We start from the raw sequence: 15,184 nt of genomic DNA, 5'->3' as shown, positions 1-15,184 counted from the left end.
AACAAAATTTATTGAGGATGTAACTAGCAGAGTGGACAAGGGAGAACCAGTGGATGTGGTGTATTTGGACTTTCAAAAGGCTTTTGACAAGGTCCCGCACAAGAGATTGGTATGCAAAGTCAAAGTGCATGGTATTGGGGGTAACGTACTGATGTGGATAGAGAACTGGTTGGCAGACAGGAAGCAGAGATTCGGGATAAACGGGTTCTTTTCAGAATGGCAGGCAGTGACTAGTGGAGTGCCGCAGGGCTCAGTGCTGGGACCCCAGCTCTTTACAATATATATTAACGATTTGGATGAAGGAATTGAGTGTAATATCTCCAAGTTTGCAGATGACACTAAACTGGGTGGCGGTGTGAGCTGTGAGGGGGACACAAAGAGACTGCAGGGTGACTTGGACAGGTTAGGTGAGTGGGCAAATGCATGGCAGATGCAGTATAATGTGGATAAATGTGAGGTTACCCATTTTGGGGGCAAAAACACGAAGGCAGAATATTATCTGAATGGCGGCAGATTAGGAAAAGGAGAGGTGCAACGAGACCTGGGTGTCATGGTTCATCAGTCATTGAAAGTTGGCATGCAGGTACAACAGGCGGTGAAGAAGGCAAACGGTATGTTGGCCTTCATAGCTAGGGGATTTGAGTATAGGAGCAGGGAGGTCTTACTGCAGTTGTACAGGGCCTTAGTGAGGCCTCACCTGGAATATTGTGTTCAGTTTTGGTCTCCTAATCTGAGGAAGGATGTTCTTGCTATTGAGGGAGTGCAGCGAAGGTTCACCAGACTAATTCCAGGGATTGCTGGACTGTCATATGAGGAGAGACTGGATCAACTGGGCCTTTATTCACTGGAGTTTTGAAGGATGAGAGGGGATATCATAGAAACGTATAAAATTCTGACGGGACTGGACAGGTTAGATGCGGGAAGAATGTTCCCTATGTTGGGGCAGTCCAGAACCAGGTGATATAGTCTTAGGATAAGGGGTAGGCCATTTAGGACTGAGATGAGGGGAAACTTCTTCACTCAGAGTTGTTAACCTGTGGAATTCCATGCCGCAGAGAGTTGTTGATGCCAGTTCATTGGATATATTCAAGAGGGAGTTAGATATGGCCCTTACGGCTAAGGGGATTAAGGGGTATGGAGAGAAAGCAGGAAAGGGGTACTGAGGTGAATGATCAGCCATGATCTTATTGAATGGTGGCGCAGGCTCGAAGGGCCGAATGGCCTACTCCTGCAACTATTTTCTATGTTTCTATGTTTCCACCCCTCTTGCTTTCTCCACCCCTCCACCGCTCTCTCCACCTCTCCACTGCTCTCTCCACCTCTCCAACCCTCTCTCTCTCTCTCTCTCTCTCTCTCTCTCTCGCTCTCCAACCCTCTCTCTCTCTCTCTCTCTCTCTCTCTCTCTCTCTCTCTCTCTCTCTCTCTCTCTCTCTCTCTCTCCCTCCCTCCCTCCCTCCCTCCCTCCCTCCCTCCCTCCCTCCCTCCCTCCACTCCTCACCCTCCCGAACTCCTCCGATCCATTGAAGAGATTCCTGGACTTGTTGCTGAGCATTACGGAGCTGGTTCCGGGATCTCGTCCCGTCCGCGGCTCATTGATCTACCCCAGATGATCTCTTACTGGACTTCTCTGCTGCCGACTGAGCTGCTATCATGGAGCTAAGCCAGCTCCGAAATCTCTGCCACTCTGCACCGGCCTTAAAAGCTGGCGGGGGTACCGTCCTTTGAAGGGCCAGTTTCTTAACAGTGAAAATAGGTCCGGGGGCGGAGCAACAGCAGTGTGCACTTTTACCATGTCACTACTGCTGCAAGCCCCATACTGCGACAAGAGTCGGCGGTGGCCCATGCTGCTGCAAAACCTCCTGGGCCTAATTTACATCCGGGCAGCCAGTTGAACCCAAAGCGGCTGTCATTCGATTTTGATGAATGGCTGCCGCAAACGGGCAGTAACGGTCTTTCCCGGGATCATGAATTTCGGGGCCCAGAACTCTTGACAGAAAAGATACAGAAAGGCCATAATGGATAATTGTGCTGATATGACTTGCCAGGAGGTCCATATTGCTGCACTGAATGAAAAGAGGCTGGCCAGCCAGAGCTTCTATCTCCATCTCTTCCAACAGGGAGAAAAAACCTGCATGGGAATAGATCTAATGAAAGTAGTTTGTACCTAGCCATTTCCCCTTCCCTGTGTCTCCATTCGTGCTTCAAAGACAAGAAAGTTGTCAAACTTCAGTGTGCAGTCCATGCGAAAAACTCTAATCAATCTTAACCTTATACTGCTACATTGGACAATGCTGTGACTCTGGTGCATAGTTCACTCTCTAGCACCAAATTAGATCCCGTCACATGGGATAGTTAGGGTGTGCTTGGGCAGTAACCAGCCTCTTCCATGATTGACAACTATTTGTCAGACCTCATCAAGCAACCATGGTCCCAGGACTCTACCCTTTGACCTTCTCAGCATAGATATGCAAATCACTGTACAGTATACAATTTCAGTTCCTTATGTGTATCAACATGATGAGAGGTAGGACGAGTGGAGGCAGGGAAGCTGAAGCGGCTGGAGAGGAATGAGTTTCATCTTGGTAGTCAGTTCTGCTTTACTGTCAAACAGCTGACAAAAGATCTTCCTCATTTTAGTCAACACCCAGAGAATTTTGATCAAGATGGGGAAAAATGAGTGAAACTAAACAAGTCATCCTTTGATCTATCACTAAACACACGAGCCTATGATGTGATCCACAACCAACTGTATTCAGGTCAGTTTTGTTTAAATTTTTTTAGTATAAATTTGTGTTGCTGTAGCCATTTTGTGCATTTTTTTGTTTGAATACTTATTAATATGAAGGATACCAAGTGTCAACTTCTGCCATCAAGCACTCTTAAGTGAAATGTATCATTGGCTCAATGTAGACTAAAGGGTCATATTTCCACTTCCATTTCCACCTATTCTTGTGATCTTGGCGTGCAATTACCAATTTAACTCCAAATTATGGGTACTTTGTATTGTGTTCCTAACACAGATGAGATTGCACACAGGGAGGTTAAAGTAACAGTGACCTCAGTCTTTATTAAGACACTCCAGAGTGAGGAACAGGCCTCTTGGACCGGCTTATATACAGTGCTCCCAAGGCATGTTGGGATCCTTTGGGACCTCAGGGGATGTGCTCCCTGGTGGCGGAACATGGGAGTGCATGCTTTACTGATACACAACATCACTCAACCCCCCCCCCCAAAGTTAAAGTGAAAACTATTTACAAGGTGAGGCAGTCGGGAGTCTTTCTTTCCCTGGTGGACCGCCTCGGTACAAATGTCTGTTCTAGTGTGTTGGCTGTGCCCTCGCTGGGCTGGCATGTTGTTAGCCCTGCAAGGCTGCTAGGCGAGCCTGGCCTTGCTAGGCTGTTGGGTGTGATGGGTTCAATTTCCTGGTCGTTGATCCTTTGGGTGTGTTCTGGGCTCTCAAAAGGTGGTGTCTGCTGTGGGTTGTTCAGGGCAGTCTGTGAACCGCAGCCTCGTTTGGTCCAGGTGCTTTCTGCAAATTTGTCCATTGTCTAGTTTAACTTCAAACACCCTACTCCCTTCTTTAGCTATCACCGTGCCCGCGATCCACTTGGACCATGTCCATAGTTTAGCACATACACAGGGTCATTCAGATCAATTTCCCGTGACACAGTGGCGCGACCATAGTTTACATTTTGTTGCTGCCGCCTGCTCTCTAACTGATCATGCAGGTTGGGGTGAACCAGCGAGAGTCTGGTTTTAAGTGTCCTTTTCATGAGTAGCTCAGCCGGGGGCACCCCTGTGAGTGAGTGGGGTCTCGTGCGGTAGCTGAGCAGTACTCGGGACAGGCGGGTTTGGAGTGAGCCTTCTGTGACTCGGTTAAGGCTCTGTTTGATTGTACTGCCCGCTCTGCCTGCCCATTGGAGGCTGGTTTAAACGGGGCCGAGGTGACATGTTTGATCCCATTGCGGGTCATGAATTCTTAAATTCAGCACTGGTGAAACATAGCCCGTTGTCACTGACCAGTATGTCAGGCAGGCTGTGGGTGGCAAACATGGCCCTCAGGCTTTCAATGGTGGCGGTGCTTCCTGACATTATTTCACATTCAATCCATTCTGAAAAAGCATCCACCACCACCAGGAACATTTTACCGAGAAATGGGCCCGCATAGTCGACATGGATCCTCGACCATGGTCTGGAGGGCCAGGACCACAAACTTAGTGGTGGCTCTCTGGGCGTGTTGCTCAACTGAGCACACATGCGGCATTGCCGTACACAGGATTCTAAGTCAGCGTTGATACCGGGCCACCGCACTTGGGATCTGGCTATCACTTTCATCATTACTATACCCGAGTGTGTGCTGTGGAAATCCGAGATGAACGTCTCCCTGCCCTTTTTGGGTAGCACTATGCAGTTACCCCACAACAGGCAGTCTGCCTGAATGGACAGCTCGTCCTTTCGCTGCTGGAACGTCTTGATTAGCTCTTGCATTCAACGGGGATGCTGGCCCAGCTCCCATGCAGTTCACAGTTTTTTTACTAGGGACAGCAGAGGATCTTGGCTGGTCCAAGTCCTAATCTGGCGGGCCGTGACAGGTGATTTATCATTTTCAAACGCTTCCATGACCATCAACAAGTCTGCAGGCTGCGCCACCATCAACAAGTTTGCAGGCTGCGCCATTTCCACCCCTGTGTTGGGCAATGGTAGCCGACTGAGAGCATCCGCACAGTTCTCGGTGCCTGGCCTGTGGTGGATTGTATAGTTATATGCTGATAGTGCGAGTGCCCACCTTTGTATGCGGGCTGAGGCATTAGTATTTATCCCCTTGTTTTCAGCGAACAGGGATATGAGGGGCTTGTGATCGTTTTCCAGCTCAAATTTGAGGCCAAACAGATACTGATGCATTTTCTTTACCCCGAACACACACGCTAATGCCTCTTTCTCAATCATGCTGTAGGCCCTCTCGGCCTTAGACAAGCTCCTGGAAGCATAGGCGACAGGTTGCAACTTCCCCGCAACGTTAGTTTGTTGTAATACACACCCGATTCTGTACGACGACGCATCACATGCTAACACAAGTCTTTTACATGGGTTATACAATACAAGCAGCTTGCTGGAGCATAAAATGTTTCTGGCTTTCTCAAAAGCAATTACTTGTTTTTTTCCCCTCAGTCTTTATTAAGTGAGGAACAGGCCTTAGGGACCGGCTTATATACAGTGCTTTTAAGGGATGCTGGGATCCCTTGGGACTTCAGGGGATGTGCTCCCTGGTGGCGGAACATGGGAGTGCATGCTTTACAGATACACAACACTTTGTACTTTGCTTGTGTCCACTAGGAATTTGACTGAAATTGTCCAAACCTTTTTCCCTTGTAGCCACCTGAGAAAGGAAACTTTCATCCTCTCAGTAGCTGGATTCGAACCTTGCTTTCAGAGGCGAAATAATATGTGCTAATCTGCTGCAGCACTCAATTCCTCTATTTGACTAGTAACAACTTAAAACTACACCTTTGCTGCTGGTACTCATGCTGGTTTTGCCAGTTCAAGAATCATATTATAATACTATTGACATATTTCATACTATTCAGCTGTTGATGTCTTTTTGCTTTCACAGATGGTGCTATCAGTGAAGCTACAGGAAAGTGGTGGCACAGTGTGCAGTCACAGCAGCCAATATGATCTAAACTGCAATATTTTCCCCCATAGGGTAGATCACAATATGTCTTTATTGTATTGAAGCTTGGTTAGGTGGTTGCTTGATAGACAGTAGGTCTCAATGTCGAGCATCCAGTAGTCCAAGTCCATGTATAAAGAGAAAAGAAAGAAAACATACACTTTGGGATAGCCTTTCATGACTTCAGGCCATCCCAAAGTGCTTCACAGCCAATAAAATACTTGTTTTTGAAGTGCAGTTATTGTTGTAATATAGGGAAACCTGGCAGTCAATTTGCAAAGAAAAGTTCCACAAATAGCAACGAGATAAATGTATTTTTAGTGATATCGATTGAGGAATAAATGGAAATGAAAAGTTTTGTTGCACTGACATCCATAGTGCTCATATACTTCATTGACTGTAAAGCGTTTTCAGATGTCCGGTGGTTGTGAAAGGCACTATATAAATCCAAGTCTTTCTTTCTGCTCCTAGACTCTTTGCCTAGGAGGGGATAAACATAAGGGCCCAGAATTTGCGGTCAGCAGCGAAGCGAAGGCATTCTCCGCTGATTCCGAAGTACGCTTCGCACAAAGATCTTGCGATCCCAGTGTCGAGAACTTCGGGTTGTCCAAGATTCAATACAAATCAACGCAGTATAGTGGGGATCTACTTGTGCGAACTGCTGTGACATCAACAAGCTGTCTAAGCAGCCAATCAAAACACAGAATTCTCTTCGGAAGTAAGCGCTTAAAATTCAAACTTTTCAAAAATGTTAGAGAGAGAGCAAAGATTGGGGGTCTCACATGGGGAAAAGGCAAACCTGAAATAAAGATGGCCAATCTTTTTTAAGTTTCTTCATTTTAATTCTTATTAAAATGGACAAATTTCACACTGCATAAAATAAAAATGAGCTTTTCAGGGCCATAACCTTTGTTTAGCCGTCACTACACTGTTTACAAACCACAGTTACACCTAATCCCTTTGGATCTAACTTTTAGTGGGGAATTTAACAGCGTACTTATCATGGACCAGCCAAAGATTTTGTCAGTTTCCTTGATTTGGGTGATTTTACAGATTGCTGGCTGTGTGTGTGGGAAGTGGGACACAGCGCAGCCTGCGAAGGAGCAACTTCAGGATTTGCGCTTGTGCATGTTCCAAATCCTGAAGTTGCGGCCAGTTTCAAAGGCGAAATGATGGCGAAAGCTATCAGTTCGCCACTATCCCGACTGCAATTTCTTTGAAGTATTGTTGCTTTATTTTTTCTTCGCAAAAGTTTTGACCACTTTTGAGGTGAACTGTCCTTTTGAAATTGGTACAGCTGGAAATTTGCTACACAATTCAAGTACAAGGTCAGTTAAAGTTTAAAGCAATCTCTCACAATGATCTGAATAAATGTAGATTTGCCCTATCCGGTCACATTATATTTATGATCCACAAACAGTAGGCAGTATAACTCAATTCTATCTGCCCAAACAGTATTGTCCTGGTACTTTCTATAAAAACAAAAACAAGATCAAGAAGCCAAATAAAGGAATTAATATAAAGACTTGTGACATATGATTTGTATCTCACGAGTAAGCTGAACTGATGACAAACCAATAAACAAATTATGGTTGGTGCATTTAATATATCATTTACAGTTCTTTATATGAATGTAAATAGAATATATTATAATCATAAAAATTTATGGCACAGAAGGAGGCCATTCGACCCATCGTGTCTGTGCCGGCTGGCCAGCCTAATCTCACGTTCCAATTCTTGGTCCGTAGCCTTGTAGGTTATGGCACTTCACGTGCATATCCAAGTACTCTTTAAATGTGATGAGCGTTTCTGCCCCAATTACCCTTTCAGGCAGTGAGTTCCAGAACTCCTCACCGCCCTCTGGGTGAAAAAAGTTCTCCTCAACTCCTCTCTCATTCTTCTATCAATTACTTTAAATCTATGCCTCCTGGTTATTGACCTCTCTGCTAAGGGAAATAGGTCCTTCCTATCCGCTTTATCTAAGCCCCTCATAATTTTATACACCTCAATCAAGTCTCCCCTCAGCCTTCTCTGTTCCAAAGAAAACAACCCTAGCCTATCCAGCCTATCCAATCTATCCTCGTAGCTAAAATTCTCCTCATAGCTAAAATTCTCCAGTCCTGGCAACATCCTCAAATCTCCCCTGTACCCTTTCTACACTTAACTTTATTTTGTCACTTTTTTTAATATGAAATAAAAATAGCTTTCTTTAATGGTACACAATATACTCTTGCATTGTTGGTTCCAGTACTGATTAAGATATTATGGGCCCGAAATTCAATACCGCTGGAAAGCTGGTGCTCCCCCCACCTTTTTAGGGCCATTAGCACCGAAATGTTTTTGTGGCTGTGCCACCCCATATTCAGCTCCAAAAGTGGAAAAATGGGTTCCAGCAGTAATGAACCCTTCCAGAGTTGATTTTTCAGCAGTGTGGCTGTCTTAATTTGAGCATTACGACCACTGAGAAATTCAGGGCATAGAAAGTGTCCAAAACTAGTGGGAGGACAGAAGACTGGCAAGCTTTTAAAAACCAGCAAAGAATAACTCAAAAAAAAATGATTAAGAAAGGAAAGATAGACTATAAAAGTAAATTAGCACAAAATATAAAAGCAGATAGCAAGAGTTTCAATAGGTATATAAAAAGGAAAAGAGTGGCTAAAGTAAATGTTGGTCCCTTAGAGGACGAGATCAGGGAATTAGTGATGGGGAACATGGAGATGGCAGAAACTCTGAACAAATATTTTGTATCAGTCTTTATCGTAGAGGACACTAACAATATTCCAACAGTGGATAGTCAAGGGGCTATAAGGGAGGAAGTAACTTAACACAATCACAATCACTAAGGAGATGGTACTCAGTAAGATAATGGAACTAAAGGCAGATAAATCCCCTGGACCTGATGGCTTGCATCCTAGGGTCTTAAGAAAAGTAGTGGCAGGGATTGTGGATGCATTGGTTGTAATTTACCAAAATTACCTGGATTCTGGAGAGGTCCCAGCAGATTGGAAAACTACAAATGTAACGCCCCTATTTAAAAAAGGAGGCAGACAAACATAGACCAGTTAGCCTAACATCTGTCGTTGGGAAAATGTTGGAATCCATTATTAAAGAAGCAAAAGCAGGACATTTGGAATAACAAAATTCGGTCAGGCAGAGTCGGCATGGATTTATGAAGGGACAGTCATGTTTGACAAATTTGCTGGTATTCTTTGAGGATGTAACGAACAGGGTAGATAAAGGGGAACCAATGGATACGGTGTATTTGGACTTCCAGAAGGCATTTTTCAAGTGCCACATAAAAGGTTACTGGACAAGATAAAGGTTCATGGGGTTGGAAGTAATATATTAGCATGGATAGAGCATTGGCTTGTTAACAGAAAACAGAGAGTCAGGATAAATGGTTCATTCTCTGGTTGGCAACCAGTAACTACTGGGGTGCTGCAGGGATCAGTGCTGGGACCCCAACTATTTACAATCTATATTAACGACTTGGAAGAAGGGACTGAGTGTAACATAGCCAAGTTTGCTGATGATTCAAAGATGGGAGGGAAAGCAATATGTGAGGAGGACACAAAAAATCTGCAAAAGGACATAGACAGGCTAAGTGAGTGGGCAGAAATTTGGCAGATGGAGTATAATGTTGGAAAGTGTGAGGTCATGCACTTTGGCAGAAAAAAATCAAAGAGCAAGTTATTATTTAAAATTGAGAAAGATAGCAAAGTGCTGCACTACAGCGGGACCTGGGGGTACTTGTGCATGAAACACAAAAGGATAGTATGCAGGTACCGCAAGTGATCAGGAAGGCCAATGGAATCTTGCCCTTAATTGCAAAAGGGATGGAATATAAAAGCAGGGAAGTCTTGCTACAGCTGTACAGGGTATTGGTGAGGCCGCACCTGGAGTACTGCGTACAGTTTTGGTTTACATATTTACGAAAGGATATACTTGCTTTGGAGGCAGTTCAGAGAAAGTTCACTAGTTTGATTCCGGAAATGTGGGTGGTTGACTTATGAGGAAAGGTTGAGTAGGTTGGGCCTCTACTCATTGCAATTCAGAAGAATGAGAGGTAATCTTATCGAAACGTATAAGATTATGAGGGGGCTTGACAGGGTGGATGCAGAGAGGATGTTTCCACTAATGGGGAAGACTAAAACTAGAGGGCATGATCTCAGAATAATGGGCTGCCCATTTAAAACGGAGATGAGGAGAAATTTCTTCTGAGGTTTGTAAATCTGTGAAATTCGCTTCCTCAGAGAGCTGTGGAAGCTGGGACATTAAATAAATTTAAGACAGAAATCCCTTAAACGATAAGGGATTATGGGGAGCGGGCAGGGAAGTGGAGCTGAGTCCGTGATCAGATCTGCCATGATCTTATTGAATGCCGGAGCAGACTCAAGGGGCCGTATGGCCTACTCCTGTTCCTATTTCTTATGTTCTTATGTAAGGGTTTCTAACGAGCCAGCTGCTAACGGTTTGCAGCAAGGCACTGAGGGGGGGGGGAAGGATGGCTGGTGTAAGAGGTGCAAGGAGCGCTAACAGGTTTACCTATATGGAGCTGGAGACACTGATGGACGGTGTGGAGGTCAGAAGAAGAATACTGTTTCCTGATGTGGGAGAGACCTGACAGAACGCCAGTACATAATACATGGAGGGAGATTGCAGGGGAGGTGTCAGACACCTCCATATATATGAGGACGCATCCTCCCTGGAGGGTGCTGGCTAGTCTGCACCCAGTCCTTTCAGGATGACGATGGGTCAACGTCTCCTAGCTGTGGGGCGATGGGGATCCTCCTACTCCCCCTCAGGTGGTACTGCTGGCTCGACCTCCAACGGTTGTCCCCTCATGATGGCCAGGTTGTGCAGCCTGCAGCAGACCATGACGATTATGGGGACCCATTGAGGAGAGTATTGAAGCACAGCAGCAGTGAGGAGCAGCGGCAGTCGGGGAGGAGCGGCGAGGCCTATAAAAGGCCCAGCGGCAACGAGGCGCAGCAGTCGTGGAGGAGCCAGCTGCTGCAGCAGGGTCAAAAGTTTTTTTTAAAAAGTAGTAAAAAGAAATCGAACCAAGAGAGTAAGTGATTGGCTGGTTGATTGGGGAGTAGTTTTTCTTTTTTTTAATCTTTTTTCTTTTTCTTATCAGTAAGAAACCTTTTTGGCATTGTTGCCAAATTAAGTTAATTTGAGGGTTGAGTCATGGCAGGAGAGCCCAGACCCGTGTCATGCTCCTCCTGTGCTATGTGGGAAGTCAGAGACGCTTCCAGTGTCCCTGACTACTATGTGTGCGGGAAGTTTATCCAGCTGTAGCTCCTGTCAGACCACATGACGACACTGGAGCTGCACATGGACTCACTTTGGAGCATCCGCGATGCTGAGGATGTCATGAATAGCACGTTTAGTGAGTTGGTCACACCGCAGGTAAAAGTTACAAAGGCAGATAGGGGATGGGTGACCATCAGGCAGAGCAGGAGTAGGAAGGCAGTGCAGGGGTTCCCTGCGGTCATTTCCCTCCAAAACAGATATACTGCTTTGGATACTGTTGGGGGAGATGGCTCATCAGGGGAAGGCAGCAGCAGACAAGTTCATGGTACCATGGGTGGCTCTGCTGCATAAGAGGACAGGAAAAAGAGTGGGAGAGCTATAGTGGTAGGGGATTCTATTGTAAGGGGAATAGACAGGCGTTTCTGCAGCCGAATTCAAGACTCCAGGATGGTATGTTGCCTCCCGGTTCTGGGGAGGTGGGACCAGTACAAACCAGACAGTCTGCATCTGGGCAGGACCGGGACCGATGTCCTAGGGGGAGTGTTTGCTAGTGCTGTTGGGGAGGGTTTAAACTAATATGACAGTGGGATGGGAATCTATGCAGGGAGACAGAGTGAAGTAAAATGAGGGCAGAAGAAAAAGGTAGAAAAGGAATAAATAAAAGTGGAGGGCAGAGAAACCCAAGGGAAAAATCAAAAAGGACCACATTACAGCATAATTCTAAAACGACAGAGTGTTTAAAAAAAAATAAGCCTGAAGGCTCTGTGTCTTAATGCGAGGAGCATTCATAATAAGATGGATGACTTAACTGCACAGACAGCTGTTAACTGATATGATGTAATTGGGATCACGGAGACATGGCTCCAGGGTGACCAAGGCTGGGAACTCTACATCCAGTGGTATTCAATATTCAGGAAGGATAGACAGAAAGGAAAAGGAGGTGGGGTAGCGTTCCTGGTTAAAGAGGAGATTAATGCAATAGTAAGGAAGGACATTAGTCTGGATGATGTGGAATCTGTATGGGTAGAGCTGCGGAATACCAAAGGGCAGAAAACGCTAGCGGGAGTTGTGTACAGACCACCAAACAGTAGTAGTGAGGTTGAGTATGGCATCAAACAGGAAATTAGGGATGCGTGCAATAAAGGTACAGTAGTTATCATGGGTGACTTTAATCTACATATAGATTGAGCTAACCAAACTGGTAGCAATAAGATGGAGGAGGATTTCCTGGAGTATATAAGGGATGGTTTTCTAGACCAATATGTCGACTAACCAACTAGAGAGCTGGACATCCAAGACTGGGTGTTGTGTAACGAGAAAGGATTAATTAGCAATCTTGTTGTGCGAGACCCCTTGGGGAAGAGTAACCATAATATGGTAGAATTCTTCATTAAGATGGAGAGTGACGCAGTTAATTCAGAGTCTAGGGACCTAAACTTAAAGAAAGGTAACTTCGATGGTATGAGACGTGAATTGGCTAGGATAGAATGGCGAATGATACTTAAAGGGTTGACAGTGGATAGACAATGGCAGACATTTAAAGATGGATAAACTTCAACAATTGTACATCCCTGTCTGGCGTAAAATAAAACGGGGAAGGTGGCTCAACCGTGACTAACAAGGGAAATTAGAGGTAGTGTTAAATCCAAGGAAGAGGCATATATATTGGCCAGGAAAAACAGCAAACCTGAGGACTAGGAGAAATTTAGAATTCAGCAGAGGCGGACAAAGGGTTTAATTAGGAGGAGGAAAATAGAGTATGAGCGTAAGCTTGCAGGGAACATAAAAACTGACTGCAAAAGCTTCTATAGATATGTGAAGAGAAAATGTAGGTCCCTTGCAGTCAGAATTAGGTGAATTTGTAATTGGGAACTAAGAAATGGCAGACCAATTGAACAAATACTTTGGTTCTGTCTTCACTAAGGAAGACACAAATAACCTTCCGGAAGTATCAGCGGACCAAGGGTCTAGCGAGAAGGAGGAACTGAAGGAAATCCTTATTAGTCAGGAAATTGTGTTAGGGAAATTGATGGGACTGAAGGCTGATAAATCCCCAGGGCTTGATAGCCTGCATCCCAGAGTACTTAAGGAAGTGGTTCTAGAAATAGTGAATGCATTGATGGTCATTTTCCAACATTCTATAAACTCTGGATCAGTTCCTATGGATTGGAGGGTAGCTAATGTAACCCCACTTTTTGAAAAAGGAGGGAGAGAAAAAACAGGGAATTATAGACCAGTTAGCCTGACGTCGGTAGTGGGAAAAATGTTGGAATCAATTATTAAAGCCATAATAGCAGCGCATTTGGAAAGCAGTGACAGGATCGGTCCAAGTCAGCATGGATTTATGAAAGGGAAATCATGCTTGACAAATCTTCTAGAATTTTTTGAGGATGCAACTAGTAGAGTGGACAAGGGAGAACCAGTGGATGTGTATTTGGACTTTCAAAAGGCTTTTGACAAGGTTCCACACAAGAGATTAGTGTGCAAAATTAAAGCACATGGTATTGGGGGTAATGTACTGATGTGGATAAAGAACTGGTTGGCAGACAGGAAGCAGAGAGTCGGGATAAACAGGTCCTTTTCAAAATGGCAGGCAGTGACTAGTGGGGTGCCGCAGGGCTCAGTGCTGGAACCCCAGCTATTTACAATATACATTAATGATTTAGACGAAGGAATTGAATGTAATATCTCCAAGTTTGCAGATGACACTAAGCTGGGTGGCAGTGTGAGCTGTGAGGAGGATGCCAAGAGGCTGCAGGGTGACTTGGACAGGTTAGGTGAGTGGGCAAATGCATGGCAGATGCAATATAAAGTAGATAAATGTGAGGTTATCCACTTTGGTGGCAAAAACAGAAAGGCAGAATATTAACTGAATGGTGACAGATTAGGAAAAGGGGAGGTGCAATGAGACCTGGGTGTCATGGTACATTACTCATTGAAAGTTGGCATGCAGGTACAGCAGGTGAAGAAGGCAAATGGCATGTTGGCCTTCATAGCTAGAGCATGAGGCCACACTTTGAATATTGTGTACAGTTTTGGTCTCCTAATCTGAGAAAGGACATTCTTGCTATTGAGGGAGTGCAGCGAAGGTTCACCAGACTGATTCCCGGGATGGCAGGGCTGACATATGATGAAAGACTGGATCGAGTAAGCTTATATTCACTGGAGTTTAGAAGAATGAGAGGGGATCTCATCGAAACATATAAAATTCTGATGGGATTGGACAGGTTAGACGCAGGAAGAATGTTCCCAATGTTGAGGAAGTCCAGAACCAGGGGTCACAGTCTAAGGATTAGGGGTAAGCCATTTAGGACCGAGGAGAAACTTCTTCACTCAGAGAATTGTGAATCTGTGGAATTCTCTACCACAGAAAGTTGTTGAGGCCAATTCGTTAGATATATTCAAAAGGGAGTTAGTTGTGGCCCTTATGGCTAAAGGGATCAAAGGGTATGGAGAGAAAGCAGGAATGGGGTACTGAAGTTGCATGATCAGCCATGATCATATTGAATTGTGGTGCAGGCTCTAAGGGCCGAATGGCCTACTCCTGCACCTATTTTCTATGTTTCTATTGCAAGGTACCACCAGAGCGTTCCAGGCACCAGAACCTCTGCTTAATGGTGCGTATGCACTACTCGATGATGCACCTGGTGGCACAATGAGTGTCATTGTATGCTTGCTCTGGCGCTGTCCTGGGGATCTGCAGTATAGTGAGCGGCCAAGTGGATAGAGGATATCCCCTGTCCTCAAGCAGCCAACCGCAATCCTGATTTGGGCCGGTGAAGACGGCAAGTACACTGGTCTGGCACAGAATGAACTAATCATGGCTGATGCCTCACTTGCCCGCTGCCTCTTTGCACGGTGCTGACGGCAGTGCCTTCTCCTGCTTCTGACCAGATGTACCAGGTTTGCCCTTCCAACACTTCTCCCATCCTCAGGGTGAACCCTGCCAAGCACTTCTCTGCAGCCCACAGGCCTCCACGAAAGAGGCAGACCTGAAAGTTGTACAAAAGTATGTGAAAACCTCTGAGCAGCACTCAACAGGTTTGATGGAGCCAAAACAATTAATAAAACTATTTAAAAAGCAAAATACTGCTGATGATGGATTATGACATTAAAACACTAATAATTAATAAAACTATATGAAAAGCTAAATACTGCGGATGATGAAATATGACATTAAAACACTAAAATTAATAAAACTATTTCCCTTCCAAACTGACCCGACCGCGGCAAAACTCCAGAGGTGTCGCGTTT

The 15,184-nt window shown here is 45.1% G+C and overlaps 1 protein-coding gene across 6 annotated transcripts in view; it reads left to right on the top strand.

Annotated features, from left to right (window-relative positions):
• wipf1b (WAS/WASL interacting protein family, member 1b) overlaps nt 1-15,184 on the top strand; it is a 181,619-nt gene that overhangs the window by 75,969 nt on the left and 90,466 nt on the right. Inside the window, exon 2 of one of the 6 annotated variants that reach the window (XM_070874711.1) lies at nt 2,638-2,756. The exons of 4 other annotated variants lie outside the window; for them this stretch is intronic. The gene's annotated coding sequence lies outside the window, so the exon portion shown is untranslated. Of the gene's footprint in view, nt 1-2,637; nt 2,757-6,365; nt 6,390-15,184 lie in introns of those variants that run through there. One more of the 6 variants, XM_070874713.1, reaches the window with a different exon arrangement.

This window comes from Pristiophorus japonicus, chromosome 3 (assembly GCF_044704955.1).
Source record: "Pristiophorus japonicus isolate sPriJap1 chromosome 3, sPriJap1.hap1, whole genome shotgun sequence".
In the NCBI taxonomy this organism is placed as follows: domain Eukaryota; kingdom Metazoa; phylum Chordata; class Chondrichthyes; family Pristiophoridae; genus Pristiophorus; species Pristiophorus japonicus.
The sequence above is the reverse complement of the archived record's forward strand: the minus strand, read 5'-3'. Positions and strand labels throughout refer to the sequence as shown.